This window comes from Strix uralensis, chromosome 8, assembly GCF_047716275.1.
Source record: "Strix uralensis isolate ZFMK-TIS-50842 chromosome 8, bStrUra1, whole genome shotgun sequence".
NCBI lineage: Eukaryota > Metazoa > Chordata > Aves > Strigiformes > Strigidae > Strix > Strix uralensis.
Genome location: NC_133979.1, coordinates 18,651,126 through 18,663,744, shown reverse-complemented (window position 1 = coordinate 18,663,744; position 12,619 = coordinate 18,651,126). Strand labels below are relative to the sequence as shown.

General features: G+C 44.4%; 1 protein-coding gene across 1 annotated transcript in view; it reads left to right on the top strand.

Moving 5' to 3' along the window:
* The first annotated feature begins 2,876 nt into the window (after positions 1–2,876).
* Positions 2,877–12,619, top strand: part of ZNF644 (zinc finger protein 644) — a 78,148-nt gene continuing 68,405 nt past the window's right edge. Inside the window, exon 1 of the mRNA XM_074876471.1 lies at positions 2,877–2,957. The gene's annotated coding sequence lies outside the window, so the exon portion shown is untranslated. The remainder of the gene's footprint in view (positions 2,958–12,619) is intronic.

The window sequence follows — 12,619 nt, the reverse complement described above, 5'->3', positions numbered from 1 at the left end:
GTGGCAGCCATCTTCCCCGCCGCCTGCCAGCGGGCCGTCGGCCCGCCCCGGCCCGGCTGTTGGGCTAATTAGCCGGTGGCCCTCGCGTGTTACCGTGCCCTCCACCTTGGTGTTAGTAGCACCGGGTGCAAGGTGAGTTTGAGGCATTGCAAAGGTCATGTTGTAACCGAACCATGGTGTATTTCGCAGTGTTTATCCAAAAACCTCTCAAGTCGCCGCAGTATGAGGCGGCAGAGCTGTCGGGGGGAAGGGGTGCCGCAGCGACCCCGGGCAGCCACGGCTGCCTCCCCAGGCCGCTGAGGGACCTGCTGGCTGGGCACGCAGCTGGCTTAAGCAGGTTTTTCTGGACCTAAAAGAGGTTGCCCTAAATACTGAATGCTTAAAAAAAAAGCAATTTAAAAGCGAAGGTGCCGACTATACTATAGCACTGGCAAGAACTGTAATTTTAAATGGGGAAAAGCCTAAGTAACAAGATGGCTGCTTAACTGTGGGCTTGAAATGTATTTTAACAAAACAGATTAAATCATTAAACAAGGGACCGACATGCTGCAGATGAAAGGTTAACATACCATCCTCTCAGAATTTTTCCAGATGAGGGAGTCGTGTGACCCACCCCAGAGCTGGAGTTCCCTGATGACTCTTTTGCTTTGTCATTCTTGCCGATCCGGTGCAAACTGAGCCAGCCAGGAGGGGAGGGCCACCATTTTGTCACTTCCTTTTCCAGCTGCTGCATTACACTCACTGCTGCTGCAGAGACATCTTGGTGTGCATTTCCTCTCTGTGCAGAGCCCATCTGGGTGTCTGCCCCCAGCCAGCCGATCATCCTTGTTCTTGGAAAAAAAGAGAAGGAAAAGTGTGTTTTCTTTAATGTTTGTGGGTTTTTGTTTTTGTTTTTTGGGTTTTTTTGTCTCAGAATTTATTATCTCCTGAAAAGGAAACTGCATGCCCAAAGCAGCTGTTGGGCTGATCTCCCTTCCCTGCATGTGTGGCCCCAGTTGTGTGCCAGTGGGGGGAAGGGAGAAGTGGTGAGACTTCACTTACTCTGTCCTGTCCTGACCTTGCTGGGTTTGGCTCTGCAGCTGGGGGCCGAGTGGTGGGTGGTGACTCTTGGCCTGAGGAAGGCTTGGGTGCGCCTGCACACAGGGGGCTGCACCCAGACCCTTCGCTACAGGAGAGCTGTGTCAGCACGTGGACTGGTACCTATCTTCACATTCCCTTTCAGAGTTCATAAGATGTTAACTTTCAAAAGGGAAGTCCCCCTTGTGTATTTACGTCAGTGATTTTGGGGTTTAAACTATTCATGCATGAAAAATGACTGTAGGAACTGTATACTCCCATGTGTGAATAATGACTACATGGGAACACAGATTACAGCAGTTTTGCACTGAGAGTGCTGCAGTTTACATGCTCTCTTTGGGAGCGTTATGAAACATTTTTAAATGCTGGTGCATGTTAATGCGTTGATTTCAATCAGTCTTCTTTTTGTCCCTTTTGGATTTGTTCAACTTAACAGTGTGTCTCATGTTTGCTCTAAGATATGCCTAGCAAATTAGGCAAATTAAAAAATGCATGCAAAAATATGGCAGTATGCACATGTATCAGGTTTGTTATTTATTAATAGACTCCAATTTCCATACGATAGCCTACTTTTTTTTTACTTTGGCTCAATGGATAGTTTATGCCAATTACATGTAGCTTAACAGCTTTGTAATCTGTTTTTGCTTTTCTTATGCATAAAGACATGGATTCTGTTTCAGGTTTTAATTAAACTCTACACTGACTTTAAAGATTCTATTGTCCTTTTCATTTAAATAGGATTTTTGTTAGATCTTTAACAAGACCTCAGTGGGGTAATAAATCTAAGCAATTGTCCTTATTAGGAGTAGATTATTCTCAAGAGATGGAAAGTCACAGAAGTAACTAAAACCATTTGTAGAGACTGAACTAAAGCTTTTTTTTCCTAAACATTAAACAGACTTGCGAATGACTTGCTTGGGCGCTCAAATTAAATTAAATGATATTTTGTTTATTTTTCACATTTTCAGTGTAGGCTATTTGCATTTACTTAAACTTTGAGTTTCATTGAGCAAAATTCACTCCTGGGTAAGGATTTTTACTTTCATTACACAAGCTGTAGATTAAACTTGGTATATCCTGCAATTTCTTTTGCTAGTAACCCTTGCAACACTTGTAATGTCTAGGACCCACGGACCTAGTGTGTTCTTAGTTCACTGTATTTGTCAGAGGACACGAGTCCTGGCTGCAGAATTAGTCCTGCATTTTGTCCCACACCCCCGCCAAGTAGAACAACTGCAGAGCACGTAGCTGCGTGCAGCTTGTCCAAAGATCTCCTCGGATGATGGACTAGAAACCCAAGTTCTTAGAGAAAACTTGCCACAAAACCAACGGTTCTGCCCACGTTTGGCCTTCACATGTCTACATATCGCTAGGAGGGGTAAGGGGATTTGACTCCAGTGGTTCTTTTTGTTTCAGCTGCTTGCTTTATTTGAGGGTATTTTCCAGTCTGTAAGTGCTCGGGCCCTGTTTTGTTCCCGGTTTTAATCACAGGTTAGCTTCTGGTGGGACATGGCCTCCTTTACACACACAGTCTAACCCCGAGTTTCTGCCGCGTTTTTAATTCCCAAATTTGTTATACACCCTGGAGTGCAGCTTTTTTTAAGCATCCGGTTATCTGGAAGCTCCATTTCGTGGTGCCAGGTTCGAGACGCGCATTTCTAGGCCTTCGTTCTACGCAGAAACCAAGAGGCGAAGGCGCCGCTGGCGCGGGCAGGGCCGTGCCGCGGGGCTGCCCTCTGCAGAGCGCGCCGCAGGAAGCCGGCCCGGGCACACGTGACCGCCCGCCTCCGCCTCCCCCGGGAAGGAGCCCACAGCCCCGCTCAGCAGATGAGGACAAGCCCTTCTTAGTTGCTGCAGCTGCCCCAGCTCTCAGCCACCAGGTATTTAATGTCTTGCAGCTCTCCTGTCCCTGTCCTGCAGGCCGGCGTCTCTGTAGAGCCAAGTACTGTCAGCCTCCAGCCTGCTGCTGCTCCCCACATGGTACTCTGCTGTGTTGCTCTATTGAGGGACTTCACCTCGACCCTTCTTGTCTTCTAAGGACACTGTAGTGATAGTTTGGGGTAGAACAAATTAGAGTAGAGCAACATAGCTCATAGTATTTATGAGCTATGCTGCTCTGCTATAATACTAATTTCTGATTAGACATTTGCTGTATATTGTGGGCAAAATTGCAGATTTTGAGCCTTCATCTCCTTTCCATATCACTCAAATGGCAAAGATTTTGGCATGGTAAGTCACAGAGGGAGGTGGAAAATCTGGTGCAAAGTGAGATGATGTAGTTTTTCAGGATCACAGCTTCCCTGTGCCCTGGTAGGAGACTCAGAAAAATGGAAGGTGCTGACAGCAAATAAATCACCTGGTTTGCTGCTCTGCTTTTGGCTAAAGCTGAGGGAAAGCAGGGGGAGGAGATGTGCACCCTGGCTTTTAGGCTCGGATTGCCACTCTTCCTGCCTCCCAATGCAGTGCACATTCACAGAGTGACAAACCTAGGCTGAGTTGTTCTACTGGTTTAACGTGACTCAGTGCACAAGATTATGAAGCGACTAAGAGTGCTCAGCCTTTGGGACAGATTCTGGGGGAATTCAGAGACTATCCATCCTGTATTGTGTGGCAATTAGACCTGATTTAGGCAATGCTGTATCTCAGACAAAATCCATTGGGCATAGTTTTGCTCCGGATTCTAATCAGGATGTGGGATTTTCCCTCATGTTTTCTCCAGCAGCAGGGCCAGGAGCTAACCTGTTCTTGGCTCTGCAAGGTGAGATTGAGAGTGTCCAGCACTGCATCTTGCCAAGAGATAAGTCTCGTCTCTTCCCCCTTCCCTCCACCCCTGTTTCTGGGAATGTATGGTGTAGGCACAGGCAAGTGCTGGGGATCTGTGCCTGCAATGTGATAGTGATAACGTGTGGACAGGAAACGCAGGGCTAGCTAAGTGGGCTTCCACTGCTTGCTGATGTGCGTGATCTGACAAAAGATTCCTTTCTTGCCTTGCACTCTGAAGGAATGTGTGTTGCTTTCCAATGCCAAGTATATACCACAGCATCAAATGTGGCTAGATGCTGTTTGCACATTGGCCGTGTGGTGAGCCAGCAGCATTCTCCCCTGTTCGCAGCAACCTCCCTGGAGGGGGAACAGGCTGCTCAGAAGGTCAGGAGGGCTACCTGTGCATCACAGGTGTGAAAAGCTGCCCTCTTTCTGCCCTGAGGCACAAACCTGCTTTCACTCTGTGAAGCAGAGCAGAAAAGATGGGGTCCAACACTGGTAGGTATCCCTGAGTATCTACAAGATGAAGGTGGCATGTGGGTGTAAGAAATCCAGTTTGCTTCTCAACATGAGTAGGTGAGGTTTGGGTGGGAAGGTAATGGGAATGCTAAGTGATTGCTGCTAACACTTACTAAGATGACAGCAAATCTTCTTTATATTAAATGTTCAACTTTTGAGACTAGATTGAATCTTACTTTATTAAAGAAGGTAGGAAGCCTAGAAGTAGCTCTTTAATCTTCAACTGGAAAATACAATTTTGAAATCCATTATCTTAGGAATGCAATAATCAGAGTAATAACTGATGTTAAACCTACTTTGAATGTTATTTAAAGTACTTCTTGGATGGAAACAAAAGTCAGGTTCACTTGGCCATCTGCTTTGCTCATGCAGTTGCCCACATGAGGAGGAGAGGTTGATCAACGTGCCTTTTCTGGCTGTATGATGGTTTGGGAACTATGGAAGGCTAAAAAGTCATTATGTGATTCATAAATGCTTTCATTTGCTATTTGTTCCAACAAAAGGTTGTTGGAACTCTATCAGTGTTATTTTGTAAGTGCAGCTCTGCCCATCAGGACTTCACCACGATGGGTACCCAGCGTCCCGCATCTTCAGGAATCTTCAGCATTAGAGAGAAAAGACCTGTTAGTCTCTCCCCCACTACTGCTGAACTATTACCCTTGGCACATTTTTGATCTCCCCTGGTCAATCTGTGCCTGATCCCATGTATACACATGTCCTGTCATTCCCCACACTGTATTACTCTCCTGTTTTTCCCAAATGTTGTCACATTTCCTTTCTCCTTCCCCTTGTTTTCATCTCTCCATGCCCATTTGTATAACACATCTGCTCTCTCTGTTGTTTTCAGCTTCTAATTTAATATCACTGGTGAATTTCTCAGTCTCTCTGCAGATCATTAAAAAGAGGCTATGTGGGACTGCTTGTAAAAGAAAACGCTGCATTCCCAAGATAGGTTACAGACTGGTGTGTATCAGTACTCTTTGTTTTGGAACTTTTAGCTTTGTTTAGTTCTTTAACAGATGCAAAATGATCTCATGATCTCTTGTTTGCTGCTTCAGTGTGAGAATACAAGGAACACAAATTCAAAAGTTGCAGGACTTGAAAGGACTTGGGCAGCCCTAGGGAAAGGGCAGTTTGCCATGTAAGCAAAACAAAAAAACAAATTAACAAAATCCCAGCCCAGCCACAAAACCAGTCTGGCCCCAGCCTGTGGGCAGGTGAGGGAAGCCCTTTCCACCTTCCCGCTCTCTGTACAGTCTGTTTCAACCCGCCATTGTGCTCAGTGGCTGGAGAGTTGGCAGAAGTGGATGTGTGCCTGAAATACCATCACATAGTGAAAGGCCGAGCTGGCCCACCTGTGGTGTAAGGTGAGAGGAGTTCTGCTCTTTGTTGCCGTTTTGGTGCTGCTCCTGCGAGAAGCAGGGGTCACATGATCGCTTTAATCCACCAAAAATCTCTGTTGGTGGATGCTGCCAAAAGGAGCATTTGTGTGTTGTGGTGGGTGGCGGGGTTGGGTGAGGGAACAAATCCACTGCGAGTATGGCGTTGCCTCATCAGGCCCAGCCTGAATGCTGGTATTGACACGAGGGAGTTGCTGGGGCAGGAAGGGAAGACGGGCTCACACGGACTGAGCACTGTCACTACAGGATCAGTGGAGAGTGAGGCTCTTGGTGCAAGGGTCTCTCCCTCGTGCCTGGTTTTGGGATGTCGATGGCACTGCTGTGCCTGTGAGGGCTGCACGTGTCAGGTGATGCCCAGGGTAAATCTGTGCCCAGGCATTAAAGCAGTGTTGGACTGACAGACCCATCCCTTCATTTTGCTCATGCTCCCTGCTGGAGTTTTTTTGCTATGAAAGCTCTCGTTCTCAGCTCTTGTTAGGCCAGGGGAGATGGTCTCCTAGGTGCGCCTCTGACTGGGTTAAAGGATGGCCTTGGGTAGCAGCAGCATTTCTGAAAGGGCCCTGCAGGCTGCATCTCTTGGCACAGGCTCCCTGTGCCCTGGGTTTTCCTTGGCTGCAGTGCTGGAGGCAGTGCACCATTGCCCGGATGGTAGTTTTAACTCTTTGTTACCTAAAATTCAGACAGTGTCCAAGCAACAAAGTAGTAAATAAACCACTGGCCCCTTTGTACAGTCACATCCTTCATGTTGCCCCTGCTACTAGTGTTAATAATGTGTGCGACTCCCCAAGCACTGACTGGGAATTACGGAGTGTAAAGTATGCCTCAGGGGGCTGGTAGCAGCAGTGAGTGTTTGAGGCTGGATAATACCCGCTGGTGCTGCATGAACTTGCTGTCGGGTAACTGTGTAGGTGATGTTTAGCTTCGGTCAACAGCAGGGCTGTAAACTGAAACAAATAGCTCAGTCCTGATTACTTTTACTAGAAGGGATGATACAGAAGGAAATTGAATTAAAAATTAACTTTGAAATGAGCTCAAAGCTTTTTACCAACCACTCAGAACTTTAAAATATCGGAGATTAACAAAAGAACCTATTTAAAATAATGGTAAACTGCCATCTGCTGGTAAAAAAGTAATGCACATAATGAACAAGCAGACTTTCGAAGTGATAAACAATTCTTTTGTATTTGACATGCTACAGTCAAATATATACATGACATGGAAGCTGCATATATTTATTTTACTGTTTTTTATCTCCATTTGCATTTTCGTATAGAATATGCTAAACAGATGCCTATAACATAACTAACTTTAACGACAAGCGCAGAAAACCAAAGACAATAAGAATAAAGAATGAGGACTAATAAAAGCAGATGAGCGATCAGGATGGTGACAGCCTCCAAATGTGTCCTATTTACATTGCTAATAATGAACCACAAGCACTTCCTTCTTTGATTCCCCCCCATAGACCATCCCCTATGACCAGAATTGTAGCACTGAGAAACATTTCCTGGCTTCTTCAATTTGATTTTTTTGTGTGTGTGTGGTTCCTTAGTCAAGCTTATGAATAGGAACTGGGTCTTTAATTGTTCCTGATTTAAGTAGGTCATCTTTGCCAATACACAAATCTCTTGTCTTCCTGTAAGCCAGGTCAGCTATTGAAAGGATATGGGAAATACTTATTACACAAATATGACCAGAGAAAATAATTTAACAAAGGACCACTCCCAAATTATATGGTGTTACACAACGTTTCCATAAATCACAAGTATGAGTGTACTACAGGGGAGAGACTATCAGATTTCATGTTTGTATAGTGCTTACCAAGTAGGTGTGCTGAGCGTGACTGGGTCCCTAAGGTGCTGCTGCACTATAAATAGCAGTATTAGCGTGAATTACCTCCAGTGCAAACATCAGGCCACTTGCCTTTTTCATATGCATGCAATTTTCTTTTATGATTGTGGTTATTCCAAACGCAGCCCATTGTTTTAGCAAACTGATCTTGTCACAGGAAATGTTTAAAATGGGCAAAGAAAAAATAGGTCAGTTCTTCCTTTGAAATCAGAGAGAAGTGTGTATTTGTAATACTTCCCAGGTTTATTTCCTTGGAGCAGGTTTGGCAGGTATGAGAGGAAGTTAAAGATTTATTTTTGGTGCTATGTACCAGATGTCATACCTGCTCTTCTGAGACAGTTGCTTTTATCTCCAGCAGTGCCTGCTCTAGTAGCAATGAAAAAAAGTGACTTGGATCCCATTTAAAGCATGTAGTGTGCACTGTTCGCATGCCACTAAAGGAAAGGGAAGGCTTGTTTGGGAGACTCCAGGCAGAGTCTTTATGCGTCATCATAAAGCAAACATGTTTGCATCCCTCTCAGCAGTGTTTTTGCCTCTCTGAAGAAGTGATGAATTAATGTGCCCAAATCCAAGGCTTGCGACCCCAGCAGAGGCTGAAGGTCTACAAAGATGTCCAGTCTGAAGTGCCATTGTTTCTACGGGGTCTCTGCATGTGGCTCATTTTGTGGCATCCAGGTGGTTCTTTGTAAAAGACCATTACTGGGGAATCTGTGGTGCTTTGCATATTCCATTCACACTGGTCTTAATCAAACGTTGCTCCTGCTCTGTATCTGAGCATCCTGATGAGGCCTTGCTTGGTGGCAGAGGAATGTTAGGAATATAGGGACAAATCCTCAGCTCAGGAGAACACCACAGGTTTTTTTGACTTTTAATCTGGGGAGGACTTTGCCTGTGGTGCATGGTCGCAGAGGCACATGCACCTTGCTCTGGGCCTGGTTACTGAGATGCTCCAATAGCAACACAGCATGATCAAAGGGAGACAGAGCCAGGGGAACAGCAGTGCCCATGGATACCTATTAACAGGCGGGAGCTGAAGCACACAGTTGCCATCAAAGACACTACTGTCCTCTGCTTTGCTCTATAGCACTTCAATCTCCCTGCTAACGGGACTCTGCCTTCCAGCTGAAGTGTGACTGACAGTTGAAATAACAGTCCCAGTTTATTCCAGGTATGCCAGTGACCTGCATGACCTATAGGAGGGATAAGGTAAAGGCAATCAAAGCAGCATGCTCCTGTAGCCTCTAAGGGCTATAAAAATGGAAACATGGGAAACAAGCTAGTAGATATGTGAAGGAAAGAAATGAGGATGGGGATTCACTGTTCCCTGCTAATAGGCTAAATCGGGAGTTCAGTGAGACTGAGATTTGACCCAACAAGAGAAAAGAGATTAATAAGAAATGATCAAGAGATAGAGCTGGTATTTCCTTCATGTTATGCTAGAATCACTCTGTTCAAAAAGTCTCCTGAACCATGGAGAGCTGGGGCGGGCAGGGGTGAAGAGGTGGGTTATGGTGATGGGAGGGTATTGTCATTACATAAATTGGAGCAGTTCAGGTCTGTTTAATGCCACATCCCATTTGTCTTTTCTGAGCTTACTTTGCTGTGGGATGGGGGAAATCATGCTGACAGTGCAAATGGTTGGTTGGCTGTTTCCTTTCTCTCTGTTTCCAGAAAATTAAGCACTGTGTCCAGCCTATGCTATGTTCAAGGTTTGGCAAAGGGCTTTTGATGGGTTTGCCATCCTTTTGGCCGACACTTAATCTTGTTTCCTTTTCATACTATCCCTCCTGTACTAAAATGGAGTGGTCAGGCTAAGTGACAACAAAGCTACTAGTGGTTTACCAAGGAGCGGGAATACCGTTAGTCAGTGGCCAGTTTCTAGCAAAGTGTAGTTCTAAAGCTGAATGGAGATCCTTGTCTTTGCAAGTATTACTGCATGGTGGACTCAGAAGTGATACCTAACAATTAAGTGCTGTTCAGAAAGTAATAAAACATTCACTTTAAAAATCAAGAAGCATGAAATAGATAGTGGCACAAAGAAGGGGGAATGCTAAGAGAATCATGTAATGGCTGCACAGTTGTTAGTTTCTGTGAATATAGTGACATTTGGAGAGCTCTGGTATTCATTTGAAATAAACAATGAAATAAGACTCATGTGCTATATGGTTGTCAAAGCCAGGCGTAGCAATCAGCTAATATGCTTATCAGTCAGACAGTATATACGGAGATACTCTGCTTTCACACTGTCTGCTGATTGGAATTGGGCCCATGAAGAAGCCAGGTGATTAATCTGCAGGGGTTTATTTTTTCTGAACTGTTAATGTCCTCTGTTTCAGAGCAACAGCCCATGGCTCATTAAGCAGGGAAGAATTGAATGCAAGTGTGAAGGGCAGCACACAAAGATTCTCCACACATCTCTTGTTTGAGCCTTGGAGATTAGAAAATGAAGTATTGGAGAAAGTTTGTCCTGTGCTGGGGCTGAACCAGTACTTTCTGAAAAGCAATGATATTGTTAGACAATTTTTTTGTATTTCAGTCAACAGGGATAAAATCTAGAGCTACAAGGCTCTTGTGAGGTGGTAGTGGACACTTGGTACTAGCCCAGAAATGCACAGCTGCCACTTCAGCTGACCTGCTGTGAGAATCATGCTCTTTTTAAGTCTGTTGCTCCATTTCTTTGGTGATTACATCTCTCTCTTGCTGCGTTCTTTCCACCCGTACTGTTGTGTACTCTGGCATCAGATGCTGAGAAAGCAAATGGGGCTGCTGAGTCCAACTGCCTCAACAGAAATGCAACAGGGGAAATAAATACTCACTCTGAAAGATTTTGCAATATTAGATTAATCTTAAGGGGATCATCTTGAGGTTATTAGCCACCATTTGTAGTCTGTGTTGTACCTGTTTGTAAAATTAACTTCTGTCATCAACTGAAATATTTGAAAATATGTTGATTTAGAGAAAGGACTCTTCTGACAATATGGTGTTCTGTAAGCATTAATTAATTTATTAACCCTAGTAATGTTCTTGAGAAATAGGGAAGTATTTCAACATTGTTTTTACAGATGGGGAAACTTAAGGCTTAGATGTATAGATTTAGATCTGCATATTCTAGTATCTGCTAACTAGGCATTTGGCTCTGCTCACTTTCACTCAAGTCTTTTCCTCACCTGAATTCCTGGTCATGGAGCAGCTGTGTCCTACGCTCCTGGCACCTCTCTGATTGCATCCTGTGAGCAAGTCCGTGCTGGCAGGGAGGGTAGTCGTGAGGATGGGTTATTGTGGAAAAGGGGTGAGGAAGATGAGTGAAGGGCCATCTTGCTTCAGACTGTAAGAAAGGTGTGCCAAGCTCCCATTTTGAACCTGGGGACCAGGAAAGGAGAGTGGCTGCATGAGAGAGAGCAGACCCAGGCTCTGTGCTTCCACTCACACATGTTCAGACTGGACAAGCAAAGCCAATAAGCCAATATTGGGAATACAGACTAGAGTTGCAAAATCATGGGCCCAATCTAATAATTTATTGGCTCCAGGAACAGGAGACTGTTGTAAACTGTTGTAATTATTGTGGACAACAAGGTCATTCGAAACGGGAGTGGCCAGTATGACAAAACAAACCAAGCCTCCCCAAAAGACCTCTCAGTCCTATGGTGCAATCTTTCTCTGCTCTATGGGCTGCTCTAAATATAACTATTACATTATTATTTACCCATGATCTGGACTTCCAATGGGCTGTGGAGATGCAGTGACAATGGGGAAGGATTGAGGATGCTTGTGAGAAGGGAAAGCAAGCAGGTTTCAAGGGTTTCTGGGCTTTGCTGTCTGCTGAACCTCTACTGTTTTTTTCTTTATTTTTCTCTCCTGTTATGCTTTAAAGTTCTACTATAAACAATTAGAGGAAATTTAGCAATAATATTGCCTGTGGAGACTAGGAAAGTAAGAATACATTCTACATCACCACTTCCCTTTGTTTGTCTTTTTAATCTTGTTTATCTTTGATCAGCTGCAGATGAAATAACCAGCTAACTGATTTCCCATACAGGGCTGCCACTCATGCTGATGAAACTCTGCTGACATGGGAGTATGCTCTGTAGCAGTCTAGCAGTATCCATTTCTTATTCCAATACACTGACAGGTCACTTAGGGAGACTAAAAACTCTATTCTGAAGTGGAAAAGAAAGTGCAATTTCAATTTTGTTTTGATTTGAAATTTTCCAGCTACCTATCAAGACCAAATCCTTGAACTATTTACTTAGAGTAACTGGAATACCCCTATTTGAAATAGTGGATATGCAAGATTTAGCCATTAAAGAGTTGGGGTAAAATTAAAATCCCCTTCAATAATAACTAAAGTCAGAGAAAATCTTTCAAGAAAATTAAACACTTGATCAAAAAGAGAGAAGGGTTATTGTCGAGAGCATAAAGATTAAACAGGAGAGTTGTCTCAGAGAATAACCATCAGTGATAAGTAGCAGGCAGTTAATAATATCCCCTCAGGGATCTTCTTTTACTCATGTAGGTTTTTGGACAAATACAGTATTACATTTCTTATAGTTAAAGCGTGAGAGAGCTTCATGCCATTCCAAAGTAGCAATAAAACTTCAATGGAGAAAGGACAACTGGAGAGGTGGGGAAGGGGGCGACCCAGAAGCTGAAACAGTGGGGAGCCAGTGACAGTTCTCTCCAAATAACTCTCCTTTTTAACCTTCAGATTCTGAGATGTGTTCTCAGTCTCCCTGACATGCTCTTTTTTCGTATCCACAGCACTGTGTTAGTGCTGAGATTTTATATGGTATTGCTCCTCATTATATAGCATCTGAAAATGAATGAGAGACCCAGTAGACTAAGGGTGTGACTCCATGTTGTAATTAAGAGCTGGTTTAAAGCTTGAACATGCAAATGGTTGAATTGGCAGAATTAAAGGGATGGTAATCTGCAGCCAGGGGAAGGCGCATAGGGTGGAAAGGATGGGGGCAGGAGGGTTCAGAGAACCTCTCAAGCCAGCTCTGCAGCTG